Raw genomic sequence first — 13,552 nt, forward strand, 5'->3', positions numbered from 1 at the left:
AGTTTTCAGGAAATCAGGAGGTCCTATGTCTTAGGACCAAATTTAATTGTCCTGATGCCACAGAGCTCAATGTCTGAAAAAGAGTGAAAGTACAAGTACCTACTTTTATGCAAATCATTTCTGTTTAATATTTATGTGAATTGTTGTTACAAAATAGAACCAAGACAAAAAATAACTAATTTCATTTTGAATGTACATGTTTGGACTTAGGATACTAATACATCCTAACATATACAAACATACATGTGTGTTCAGGTGGACATGCACATACATGCATATTTGCACACTGAGCATAAAACTTACTCCTTTCCTGACTCATTTTAGCCTTCTGTCTTTTTCCTTCTCTTTCTCACCTCTTCTCCTTTCAAAGTCAGATTCAAAATTGTTAAGAAATGGTAATGAGGCAGAAGCTTGGAGGAGGTAGAGAGGAGAATTTTATCGAGAAATGCAGGGCGATTTGCAGAAAGTTGGACAAAAATAACGAGATGAAAAGAGTTGTCAGCTAATAGCACAGGATTCCTTTATTATGTACCTTAAGCATGATTTTAAGTAACTATAATCCTATCAAAATTTCCTCACTGCAAACCACTTCGTATCAGAAAGCACATCAGCTAAGTAAGTAGCTACTCAAGTTTTGTTCTTATATTTTATACCAATATCATAAATGTGATCTATAATTGGTATGATCACCAGTACCAACATCTCTGGTTTAATAATTTATAGAATCAGAGGATTTCTACGTCTCAGAAGGATATAACCCAAATTCTCCCAGTGCAGCAACTAGAAAAAAGACTGGAAACAACCCAATTTTAAAAAAAGAAAGGAAAAGAATCCAATTAAAAAAGGGCAGAGGACCTGAACAGACATTTCTCCAAAGAAGACATACAGATTTCCAACAAACATACGAAAAGATGCTCAACATCACTAGTCATCAAGGAAATACAAATCAAAACCACAATGAGATATCACATCACACCTGCCAGAATAGCTATTATCAAAATGTCAAAAAGTAACAAGTATTGGTGAGGATATAGAGAAAAGGGAACCCTCATGCACTCATTGTTGGTTGGATTGTAAACTGGTGCAGACACTATGGAAAACAGTAGGGAGGACCCTCAAAATTAAAAATAGAACTACCATACAACCCATCAATTCCACTTCTGCATATTTATCCAAAGAACACAAAAACACGAATTCACAAAGATATATGCATATGCACACACCCATGTCCATTGCAGCATTATTTACAATAGCCAAGATGTGGAAGTGACCTAGGTTTCATTGATAGATGAACGGGTAAAGAAGATATGGTTTTATGTATGTATGTGTGTATATACAATGGAATATTATTCAGCAATAAAAAAGGAATAAAATCTTGTCATTTACAACAACATGAATGGATCTAAGTAAAATAAGACAAATACTATATGATTTCACTTATATGTGGAATTTAAAAATAAAACAGAAACAAACTCATAGATACAGAGAACAAACTGATGGTTACCAGAGGGACAGGAATGGGTAAAAAAGATGAATGGGAATAAAAGAGCAACCCTCCAGTTATATATTTTTTTAAAGTCACAGGAATGTACAGCAAAGGGAACTTGGTCAATATTAGCATAATAACTTTGTATGGTAACAAATGGTCACTAAACTTTTTGTGGTAATCACACCATAAGGAATATAAATACCAAATCACTATGTTGTACACCTGAAACTAATATAATATTGTATATCATTATACTTTAATAAAAAATAAATTTAAAACACACACAAAAAAAAGAGGAGATAAGTTACAAAAAAACATACTTTACATACAGCAAAGTGACATGGTTGCAACGGGAACTAAGTTAACTGGAATTCCAGATTAGGGGAAGTCTGTCCAGGGTGAGCTGCCTATCATCAACTGTTTTCTTATAAGAGAGAGGAGAGGGGGTCTTGGCTAATTTGGGGTGAGGACTGAAGGAAACTGAAATCAGCAAGGATTCTTGCAGCTACATAGAATAACCCAAAATTAAGACAGGTTTCCCCCACAAGGACTCTTGCTGAATTCTGGTACTACACGTACAAGGTGGGAGAACCAAGGAATTTGAAAGACAGAGTGAAACTTCCCATAATTTCTCACTGCTTAGGAAATAACATCCCTTTAAAAGGCTAGGGTCTGCCTCAAACATACAACACCACTGGAATCCTCATATATTACTAGTAGAAGGATAAGTCAGAACGACCACATTGGAAACCACCTTGGCAGAATCCAGTAATTTAAAATATGTATATACTGTGACCCAGCAATTCCACTCCTGGGTATTTACCCAAGGGAAATGGCTTATACCTACCTAAAAGCAAGAATAGGTATAACAGCTTTATTTGTATTAGCCAAATTGAGGGGAAACTCTAGCCCAAATGATAAGTAAGTATTGACATATTTATACAATATAATACATAGCAAATAAACGAACAAGTTCTCACTATTTGCACCAACATGAGTAAATCTCACAGACAAGCTGAGGGCAAAAAGACCAAAAAAGACTGCACTGCATGTTTCCAACTATATGTAGTTAAAAAATAAGCAAAACAAATATATGATTATAAAGGTCAGAATAGTGATTAGTTTGGGGGAGGTATCTACTGGCAGGGGCGTAAGGAAATATACTATATCGGTCTGGTGGCGCTTACTTGGCTACATACATACATAAAAATTCATCAAGCTGTACACTTCTGTGAAACCTCAATAAAAATACAGAGCACACAGAATCATCTAATTTTAGAATCAGAAAGAAGCTTAGTGACCACCTTGGCCAACTTCTGTTTTACAGATGAGGAACCAAGGCTCAGAAAAACAAGGACGCTTGTTCATGTCATGCAGGTAATTTGTTCGTTTGTTCAACAAGTAATGACTGGGCGCTTGCACTTTGCTGAGAACCTACTAGTTTACAGGTCAAACAAGACAGACACATGACCTGCTTTCATAAGCTTGCAGTTTAGCTGTAGAAACAGATGTTAAACAAATAACCCAAAAATGAAACAAAGCATTCCATTTTGTGACAAACGTGAAGGACCTGCACCGGGAGGTTTTCTCAATCACACCTGGAGCTGGAACTTAGCTCACCTGGCTGACAAAGTAGTGCTCTTTTGACTCCAAAACACTGCCTTTCCCATAAACTCGGAACTTTTTAGAAACGAGAAGCAAATCATAGCCCTTCATGAATTTATTTCCCCAGTTTTCAAATGGGCGACCTTCAGTTGTGACGTATAAGCAAAACTATAAATAAATTTTAAATGACTTCCCAAGACTTGCCAGAAACATTTAATTTCAGCAAGAAAAGTACTGCTAAAATTATTTGGCTTAAAACTTGTTTCCTGTTTGCTAAATAGCAATTATTTAGATTCATAAATTGTCTGACCCGGCAGTCGTTTCTCAACCACTTTCTGATAACGGAGCAGCCGCTGGTGCCTGCTCATTTGATAATCGTGTGCATCCAGTCGTTATAAATCAGCCAACTTAGACAACGGAACTGAGATAAATCAATCTCAAACCAACCAACATATCCGTAATAAAATTAAAACACACAACACATCTGAATTTTAAGCAACTCACGGTCTGTTGCTCTGGGGATTTTTAAAAGACGCGGCTACTGCTCAGGGTCTGGCCGGGGCCGACTGCCTGCAGAAAGGCCGGTCCAGTTTTCCGGTAACAAAGCGCGTTAGTAACCTTGGGATGCTGTAAGAAACAACCGCAATACTACTGTCTTCAGTTTGGTTGGCTGAGAAGTAGATCCTGGGACAAACATTTGAGTCAAAATAGTTCATTTGGGAGCTCCCCTTAGGGAAGCACAGGTGGGGAGATGGCGAAGTGAGAGGCAGGAAGGGGTGTGCACACCTGGGACTCATCAGGCTGGGCCTAAGCCCAATGATCAAAGGAATCACTTTCTCAATGGGCGATCACCAGGGGACTTGGTGTGGTGCCAGCTTTATCAGAAGAATAAGTGAGTAGTGGTCCTTTATGGCATATGGGATTATACATAAAAATTTTATAGAGATTATATATATATATATATATATATATATATATATATATATATATATATATATATGCCACTTAATTTATTTTGAATTTAACACAAGAAAAAACTGAATCTAAGTAACAAAATAAACTGATGAACAGAGCAGATCCAGAGACATGGACGTATGGAACAGAGTGCGGAACCTTGGAGGGAAGGCTGGGGAGGAGGTAATCAACCAAAGACTTTGTATGCATATATGCAGAACCCATGGACACAGACAATTAGGGGTGAAGGCCTGGGGCGGGGGTGGGGGCAGGCTGGAGGGTGTCAATGGGGGGAAAAAGGGAGTATATGTAATACTTTCAACAATAAAGAATTATTTTTTAAAAAGAAAGAAGCTTTTTAAAAGAAAGCTCCCGAAGATGGCAGCATAGGCAAATGCCTGTACTCGCCATCTCCCACAACCACATCAAAATTACAACTAAAATACAGAACAACCATCATCCAGAACCGCCTGAAAGCTGGCTGAATGGAAGTCCTACAAATAGGAAAGTAAAGAAGAAAGCACACTGAGACTGGTAGGAGGTGCAGAGGCCTGGAAAGGGCCAGTCGGGTACCCACATGGGCCGCTTTTTTTAATCTGGAGGGAGATGGTTTCTGTAGAGGCCGCCCGGAGGAGCAAGGGGCCCCAGCCCCTCACCAGCCCCCCAACCCAGGGTCCTGAGCTGGGAAAAGAAGTCCCTATGGGCAGTAAGAACTATGGGCTGTGAAAATCAGTGCGGATTGGGGTTCAATGACACAGAGGCTGCTGGAGACCCAGCTGTTCCTCTTAAAAGGCCGGCACCACGAACTGAATTTACAAGCTCCCGCTTCCTCTGAGCTCCAGTGCCCGGCAAAGCTCTGGGGGACACAGACACATATGAGGAGAAACTGGATTGTCTGGCATCGGGGCAGGAATTTGGGGACAGCTTTCTCCCAGACAGAGATCTTTGTTCCTGTGCTGGGACCTCCCAGTCGCAGGGCTGACTGGCAGCCATTTCTGTTTGCTCCACCCTGGTGATTCCCTAAGACCCCGCCTCATCCAATTTACAACCCCACTCAAGCTGTGTGCAGCAGTGTTTGCATATGAATGGCTTGTCCTTGCTCAGGCTAAAATTTCAACAAGCTGCAGCTGGGTCAGGGGGTCCCAAACCTATCAATACCGGCACCAGCCTGCCTTGCTTTATAGCAGGGCCTCATCTAGGCACCTCCAAACTTCATACAAGGAGGATGAATCTGCAGATCTCTCTGTAGCTCCTGCTCGGTGGCCCCAGGCAGTGGCTGACTTTGCACCTCCCTGGACACCCAAGAGCCAGTGTGCCCAGTGGTCAGTGTCAGACCATACCAGATTACAACTCTACATATACATAAGCAACACACTCAAGGGGCAGACTCAGTGAGCACCAAAGCCCCACTGAAGCAAGTCCTGCACCATAGGGGTGTCTCCTGCACAGAAGCTCTCCCACTATAGTCACAGCTGGTCCTCACAGTCAATTGGCCTAGAGGTCAATTCCTCCCAGTGACACCAACAGCAATCAAGTCTCAACTACACCAAGACTGGAATCACAGCCCACAAAGGGGTGCACCTAGACTGCCGAGCTCAGGTGACTGGGGAGGCTGAGTCACTGGACCTGTAGAACACCTACTATACAAGGCCATTCTATCAACTCAAGGAGACATAGCAGCTCTACCCAATATATAGAAACAAACACAGGGAAGCGGCCAAAATGCAGAGACAAAGAAACATGTCACAAATGAAAGACATGGAAGCAAGCAAACTATTGGATATAGAGTTCAAAACCACAGTTATAAGGTTACTCAAGAATCTTCTAGAAACCTCCAAAAAAAAAATGGAAAAGGACCAGTCAGAAATTAAGCATACACTGACTGAAATAAAGAATAATATATAGGGATTCAACAATAGAATAGAGGATTCTGAGAATTTGAACTATCTGTAACATGAGGAAGCAAAAACACCCAATCAGAAGAGCAAAAAGAATCCAAAAATATGAAGATACTGTTAGGAGTCTCTGGGACAACTTCAAGCATACCAACATTCTCTTTCCTCTAACAGATGAAATCATTTGCATGTTACTTCCTTTACCCCACCTCCTGATTTTTGTTAGTTGTGTTTTCATATTGTCAAAATATAACCATTTACATTTTTTACTTTAGCCTAGTTTTCACACTTATGTAATATTCACTTTATATTTAAGTGAAGGCACTGTTCCTCACCAGTCATTTTATTGGAGCTCCCACATTCATACATTCTTTATTTTGATTTATGTTTAAGTGGTCAAGCAGTGTTTTCAAGGAAGTCTGTTAAGTATTACTAACCCTTAAGGAATATTTTTTAATGCTTGCCTTTATTCTTGAGTGACATCTTGGCTGGAAATAATACCCTTACTTCACACTTTCCTTCCTTCAGAGCTACTTTGCAGCCTTTTCTTTCCTATGTTACAGTGTTGAATGTTGCCATGAAGTAGTCTGATGTCGGCCTGAAGTTTCACCTTTGTAAATGACTCACTCTCAGCCTAGAAGTTTTAAAATTTTTTCTTTCATTTTGGAAATATTGCTGTTGAGCATTTGGTATCCATTTTCCTTGAATATGATGAGGGGATTTTTTTTTTTTAATATGCACTTTCTTTCCTTTCACTCTCTTGATTTTCTTTTCTTATTTCTGTAAGATGAGCCTATTACTTCTGAGAGAAATTTCTTTCCTATTTCACCTATTTCTTCCCAAAAGCCATTTCCATTACACTGTAGCCAGAAGACAAATGATAAAGTCACCCTCTCATTCATCTCTCTCGACAACTTTATCAGGATTCTGTGGACTTACCTCCGTGGCTTCTGAGGAGAAGAAAGAGAAGTGGCTGCCTGCTCTGTGGTGACCTCCCATTTCATTTCCTCTGGAGTTTCCTGTTTTTCCTTTGCACTCACTTTTTTTAGGAAATGGGTTGAGACTTTTCTATTGATAATTATGGGGGGGGGGGGCTCTTCAATGCTTTTGTTACCTCTCTTACACACAAAGATATTCTGTAAGGCATTTTTATTCTTCCATCTAAATATAGATATTCCTATAGTTTATAATCTTAAACTCCCCTGATAATTCATATACTCACAAACTTCAAGATCAGTGATTCATGGCTTCTTGTGTCCAACAGTACTCACTTCTCACCACCTAGGACCTACAGGGTGGGACAACAGTTGGTTTACAGTTGTGAGTATATGAAACAGTTTATTCTTGTATTATTATTCATTAATTATGACATTATTTTTCATACGAACTGTAAACCTCCTTTTGTCACGCCCTATACTTATTCTCTCTCTGACTCAATGTGACTTCATCTGCAACAAGAGAATAAGATCTGCTGCACTATTGTAAGATGGTAGCCATGAGACAAATTAGGTCATGTATCTATAATAATAAAAGTTTAATATGCTAATTAGACTGGACAGCCGAACAACCTTCTGGACGTCCTTCCGATGTCCTTCTGGACGACCTTACAGATGAAGCTGGGGCTGCGAGGGCTGAGCCCCTTGTACGAATTTCATGCACCGGGCCTCTAGTAGTAATATATTTCAGAAAACATTTTCACCCTCGAGAGAGAGGTTATAGTAGCTTCCACTTTCTCCTTACATGAACTGAATCATGTACTCAAGTATTTATTCTTTACTGCTTGGGTAACATAATGGCAAAACTAGTTACCAAATTTTTCCGATTTCATTCTCTACTGTATATTACTAGAATAGCTATTACAGTGGATAGATTAAAAATTCCTTCTTTGTTGTGTTGTTTCTGCATAGAGACCTAAAATGTTCAAAATACCCTGAATGACATATAGTCAGTGATTTTTTTCTAAATGGTTAATTGATTCACTTGTAACCTGAAATCCCACCATAAGGGAAGACTGAGTAGCTTTAAAAAAAAAACAAAAAACACACAACTGAAGCCCAGAAAGCAGTAAGTTGCTTTCTATATATTTACAATACTGTTCACATGATTACAGAAAAGCAAAGTAACTGAAAAGATTTCTTTCTTCAGTTCTACCCCAGCTGCATGGAAAGTGAAAAGTGAACAGCAACACACAGCAGAGGCCATAGGTGCTTTACCATGTACATCAGGAAGATAAAGGACATTAAATAAGTGTTACCTCTAATTCTTAAAACCAAAGGCTGCATGCTGGTTTATGATAATAATCAGGGGAAGCCCACCTTAATCCTATGTCAAGTGACATTCTGCCGGCCCCTTCAGAATCCAGTAACTTTATACTGAGATACAAGTCAAACTTTAACACATGTATTTATTTTTTATGACTGAGCTCCTTAAGATTCTGCCAATATGGAACCTACCTCTGGAGTCCAGGGGTTGCTTAACTTTCTTCTTTGAGGAACTTACCCATATCTCTGTTTCTTGCTGTAGACTTTCCATCTCAGAAAGACCATGAAAGACACTCAACTTTGCAGATACGCTTATCTTTACTTTCTGAGATCAAAAGGCCACTTCTTAGCAAATGTCCTTTTCTGTTCAAGCCCCAGGAAGCATCGTCCCCCCACTCTCCTCAGACAGTTACAGTGAAGGCCCACTGAAGAAGCACTTTCCAAGTCAGGATATTTAGGAACTTGGAAAACAGTGTTGGGACACTTCCTGGTACCATATGAATGTAAGACCCATGTGCAGAATGAACCATAACAGTAGGACATAGGAAACTTTTGTTGAAAATGACAACATATTTGAAAGTTGGGTGTATTTTATTTACAATTAACATTTAGATACAGAGGTTAATCATATGTTTCCAAAGATCCCCAATATATTAGCAAAGATACACCAGAAAGGAAATATAGCGTGTTTATGTGTTTCTGCCATATGACAGCAAGATCCAAGGCTGGTTATATCCAGAAGGCCTAGTAGACATAGTGCCAGATTACTTGCAAACTACAAGCATTGGGTTTATACTTTATTTATGAATACTCCTAAATAATTGTCCTTAATACCTTCATTCCTACTATCTACACAGCAATTCTATCACATCAATGATATGCCTTCAGCTCAACTTAAACTCATTATTTGATTGTCATGAGTTCTGTTGAAAAAAGTTTATGAATAAACCATATTTAAATTGTAACCCCTCTGCTTTCTCCCACAGCCATTCTCCTGTGAATTTATTACAGGTGTGCATTGTGTGAGACAGTCTAGCAGAGCTTCTAAGGGATTGCTGTCATTCATGTACACTATCAATAGTATCCATTTTGGAAAACGTTACATTGGAATTTTATAAATATATCTTCATATCAGTCATACTTCATATGTAAATACTTGGCTTTAAAAAAACCCCACTATCAAATATAGCCATTGATACTCTGAAACCAAAAGGTTTTTAACACAGGTGAAATTCTTCCTCTTTCCCAGGAAATAGGATTCTAAAACTCCAGGAAGATCTGAATTATCCACATGGGGATGAAGCAGCAGTCATACTGTTGCAATAGAGAGCTTTATTCATATACACACGTGTTATTCATCCCTGATATGTATGATTTTCATTACCTCAAGAAAATGATTCTAATTTATGGATGGGAAAGGGATGTTCTTATTAGTAAGGTACTAGTGCAAATGCATAGCCGAATGGCAATGCCACATTTATAGGTCCCAGAGGTCCTTTCAAGAGCACTGCACCCCGGAGTCAGACCCTAGTGTATCTCCAGGATGAAATCTACAATTCTAGTTGCTATTCATGGGGCTACTAAAGAACTGAGTCAATGACAACTTATGCATACAGATGTAATTGTCTTGTTTTAATTTTGAAATGAAAAGAAATCCATAATATTTCCAAAGGATTTCTGCACAGAGAGTAAACACCAACTCTCAAACAATTGAAACCAAAAGACTGAGATCTTAAAAAGTTTACCTGCTCCTTTTATTTTACATATATATATATATATATCTTCATAAGATCCTGAGGGACTCAGTCTTAGAATTTGCCTTTGCTCAATTTGACCTTCAGTTCCATATTAAAGATTGAAACTCCAATCTTTCCCCTTTCCAGCAAGTCTTTTAAAACTATAATGAACAGAAATTACTCAATATTACAGCAAAAAAAGGACTATTGGTTAAATTCACAGAAAGAATGCATAAAAGGCAGAAATCAATAGACAGAATTATGTTTTTAAAAATAAATTGTGCTGCAAAACTACTTCTGCAATACAATGCCGGGTTTGGCCCCACAATGTTTCAGAGGCACTGCATTAAAATAAACAGAATCATCTAACGCACTTTTTCAAAACAGTGCTTCTCAGCCAGGGCTAGTATGAATTCATTCTGCCTCTAGGTGCCAATGGCACTTTTGGTTTGCTTTACTGGCAACATTTTGGCGACGCATCCTATACTAAGAGAAAGGCGAAAGACAAGCATATGACAAGAGCCAAATACACCGTGTTACTTCTTTTCATGCTTCTTGGTTAATTGCCCCACACCCAGCCGGAAGCTGCCCTGGTTGTCACCGTCCTTCTCTTCCCTCTGCCGACTCTCCTGGGAGACTTGTCGCACAGCCTGCAGGATGGCATTCTGCACAATCTGTTTGCTGGCATTCTGCAGCCTCACCTCTTCAGGCTCGTTTCCAGGTTTCTCGCCTAGACAAAAATATGGAAGGGAGGTGAAACAACAAAATCAATTTCAGCAACTGTCACAGGAATGGGCAGGTGGAAAAGGTGAAAAGGAAGGGGAGACTATAAGAACATACGAGGTGGCCCCGTTAACTGTGAGGAGCTCTCTGTAGCACATACCACTCTTGACTCCCTTTCTCCCTTTCCAATAGAATCTGCATTTGTTTGCCCCAGCAATGCGCCCAATTTATATTCTCACCATCCCAGAATCCTCTGCTGCTAGCGGGGTAATGAGACGTAGTCTTGGCCAAGGAAACCCCCCTGGGAGAGTTTTTGGAAAGCGAGAGGCTCATAGCCCCTGTGGCCTTTGGCACCTCCCCTGGATGCAGACATAATGCTTGTCGGTGCTGCAACCATCTGACAATAAGCATGGAGAGGAAAGCCAACATTCTGGGCATCGTTGGGAGACAAAAGGAGCCAGTTTTGAAGGCATCATTGAGCATCTGCACCAGCCCTGGACCATGTACTTTTGGATGTGTTTATGTGTGAGATAAATAAACCCCTTTTTGTTTAGCCCGCCACTAGTCAGGTTTTATGTTGCTAGCACCCAAAAATATGCCTAATAGATATGAGCTCACTAGGGCTGAAAAATAGCTTGTGACTGAATTCATATTAAACACAACCCTGCTCCTGTATTAGCAGCCCAAAGAATGAAGCTATTCATTCATCAGAATCTGTTCTCCATGATCTAGAACAGGGGTGGGCAAACTTTTTCTATAGAGGACCAGATAGGGAATGTTTGGGGCTGTTGGCCATAGCACCTCTGTAAAAACCATTCAACTCTGCTCTTGTATCATGAGATCAGCTATAGACAATACATCAGTGAATGCATATGGCTTTGTTCCAGTAACTCTTTATTTACAAGAAAAAGTAAAAAACTACGTTGCAGATTTGGCCCAGGGGCCAGGTTGCCAACCCCTGACTTAGAATGGAGGGAATTTTCTAATGAGAAAGGCAAGGAAATATACCCAACATTGACTCCTCCCCTTCTTCCTTAGTTAAAAACAAGTCAAAACCTTAATTTTATTTGGCCAGCTATATAACTAGGTACAGGGAAGTTCTAACCAATGGGTGGGCGTTTGTTTAGTGAAAATTCTGTAAAAGGTCTTTAAAAGGGAAGAGGCAGGTAAAGGCCCTTTACCCTCTCCCTTCCTGCTGCCTGCAGCTCAGACACATGGTTGTCTTTACAGGGGCTCTGGCTGACCATGAGGGAACCTTTAGAATGGAAGCCATTTTCATGGATTTGGAAGGAAAAAGTTAGAAGGGCCCTAAGATTCTAATGACCATATTAAGACCATATTAGTCCTTAACTGCTCACCTCTAGGCCTCTTTTATATTAGAATATATATATATATATATATATATATATATATATATATATATATATAATTTAAGGCAGTGTTATTTTGGATTTTATTTTACTATGCATCAAACTTATTACTAATTCATATATAGCAGAATGAGCACGAAGCTAACATTTGACTAAAGTGCAATCGTGAAAATTTTAAGGCCCACCTGTTCATATTTATAGTGACAAATAAAATGGGCATCATTCCTTGTTCAAATTCATCTTTTCAGATGTTCCCTCTATTTAAATACTCTGCTACCATGCAAATGTATTTTAAATTGGCAAAGGGTGGTTTTTGCCAGGATTGATTCATGAACAACAGGATTTATGCACCCATAAGAAAAACATCGCATAAGAGAATATTGAGTCATTCTAGAAGACCAGACAGCGCTTATCCCTTTAGAGGTATAATTGTCATTTATTCAGCATTTGTATCACTAGCACCATCTCCTGAGGGATTTACAGACTAATAAACAAGGCAAGATGAGTCTATCCAAAACTAGAAAACAATACTCATTCTCCACCCCCTTCCAAAAAAAAACAGGATAAAATCAGCAATCTACACCAAACCTAGCAAAGGAGTCCAGAGCTATGATATATAACAGATTAAAACTGTAAAAGCAGCAGAGAAGAATTCTTTAAATAATCTCTGTAGAAAAAGAATGAAGAGTAATATTAAGAGACATAAGGGCTCAGCAATTAAGAATGTGCATTTTAAAGCACTTCAGAGTTGAGTTCAAGTTATATATATTTTTATTGACTTTAGAGAGGAAGGGACAGAGAGATAGAAACATCAATGATGAGAGAGAATCATTGATTGGCTGCCTCCTGCATGCCCCACACTGGAGATTGAGCCCACAACCCGGGCATGTACCCTGACCGGGAATTGAACCATGACCTCCTGGTTGATAGGTCAATACTCAACAACTGAGCAACACTGGCTGAGCAAGAGTTCAAGGTCTTTCTGTCACTTATAGCCATGTGATCTTGAGCAAGTCACCTTGCTCTCTAAGCCTGTTTGCACATCAGTAAGAAGGGCAAGTAGTACCTACTAGGATGGTTGTAGAGAATGAAGTGACATAACAACTGTTCAGCACTTAGCGTAGTTCCTGAGCACTTGGTATCCACCATTGTGTATTGGTTGGGATACGGATTAGGCTGTTATAACAAAGAAACAGAACTAGAGCAGCTCACTCAAGGGAGAGATATTTATTGCTCCCTGCGTAACAGCTCAGAGGTGCCCCAGTGTGTAGGTGGCTGTGCTCCACCAGGTTATCTAAGGGCTCGACTCCCTTCCATCTTCCTGCTCGGCCATTTCCTACTCTCCTGGCCTCAGCTGCGTGAGTAGAGCTGGTGAACTAATATACCGTCTGGGGCTGGAAGGGAGCCAATGGAGAAAATGGAGGGCAAGCAATTTCCTTCTAAAGAATTGTCGTAGAAGTTGCAAGTATCACTCTGCTCATTTGCTACTGGGGGAAACTGAGTCATGTGGTGGTCACAT

Source organism: Cnephaeus nilssonii (genome assembly GCF_951640355.1).
Source record: "Cnephaeus nilssonii genome assembly, chromosome: 11".
NCBI classification, from domain to species: Eukaryota; Metazoa; Chordata; class Mammalia; order Chiroptera; family Vespertilionidae; genus Cnephaeus; species Cnephaeus nilssonii.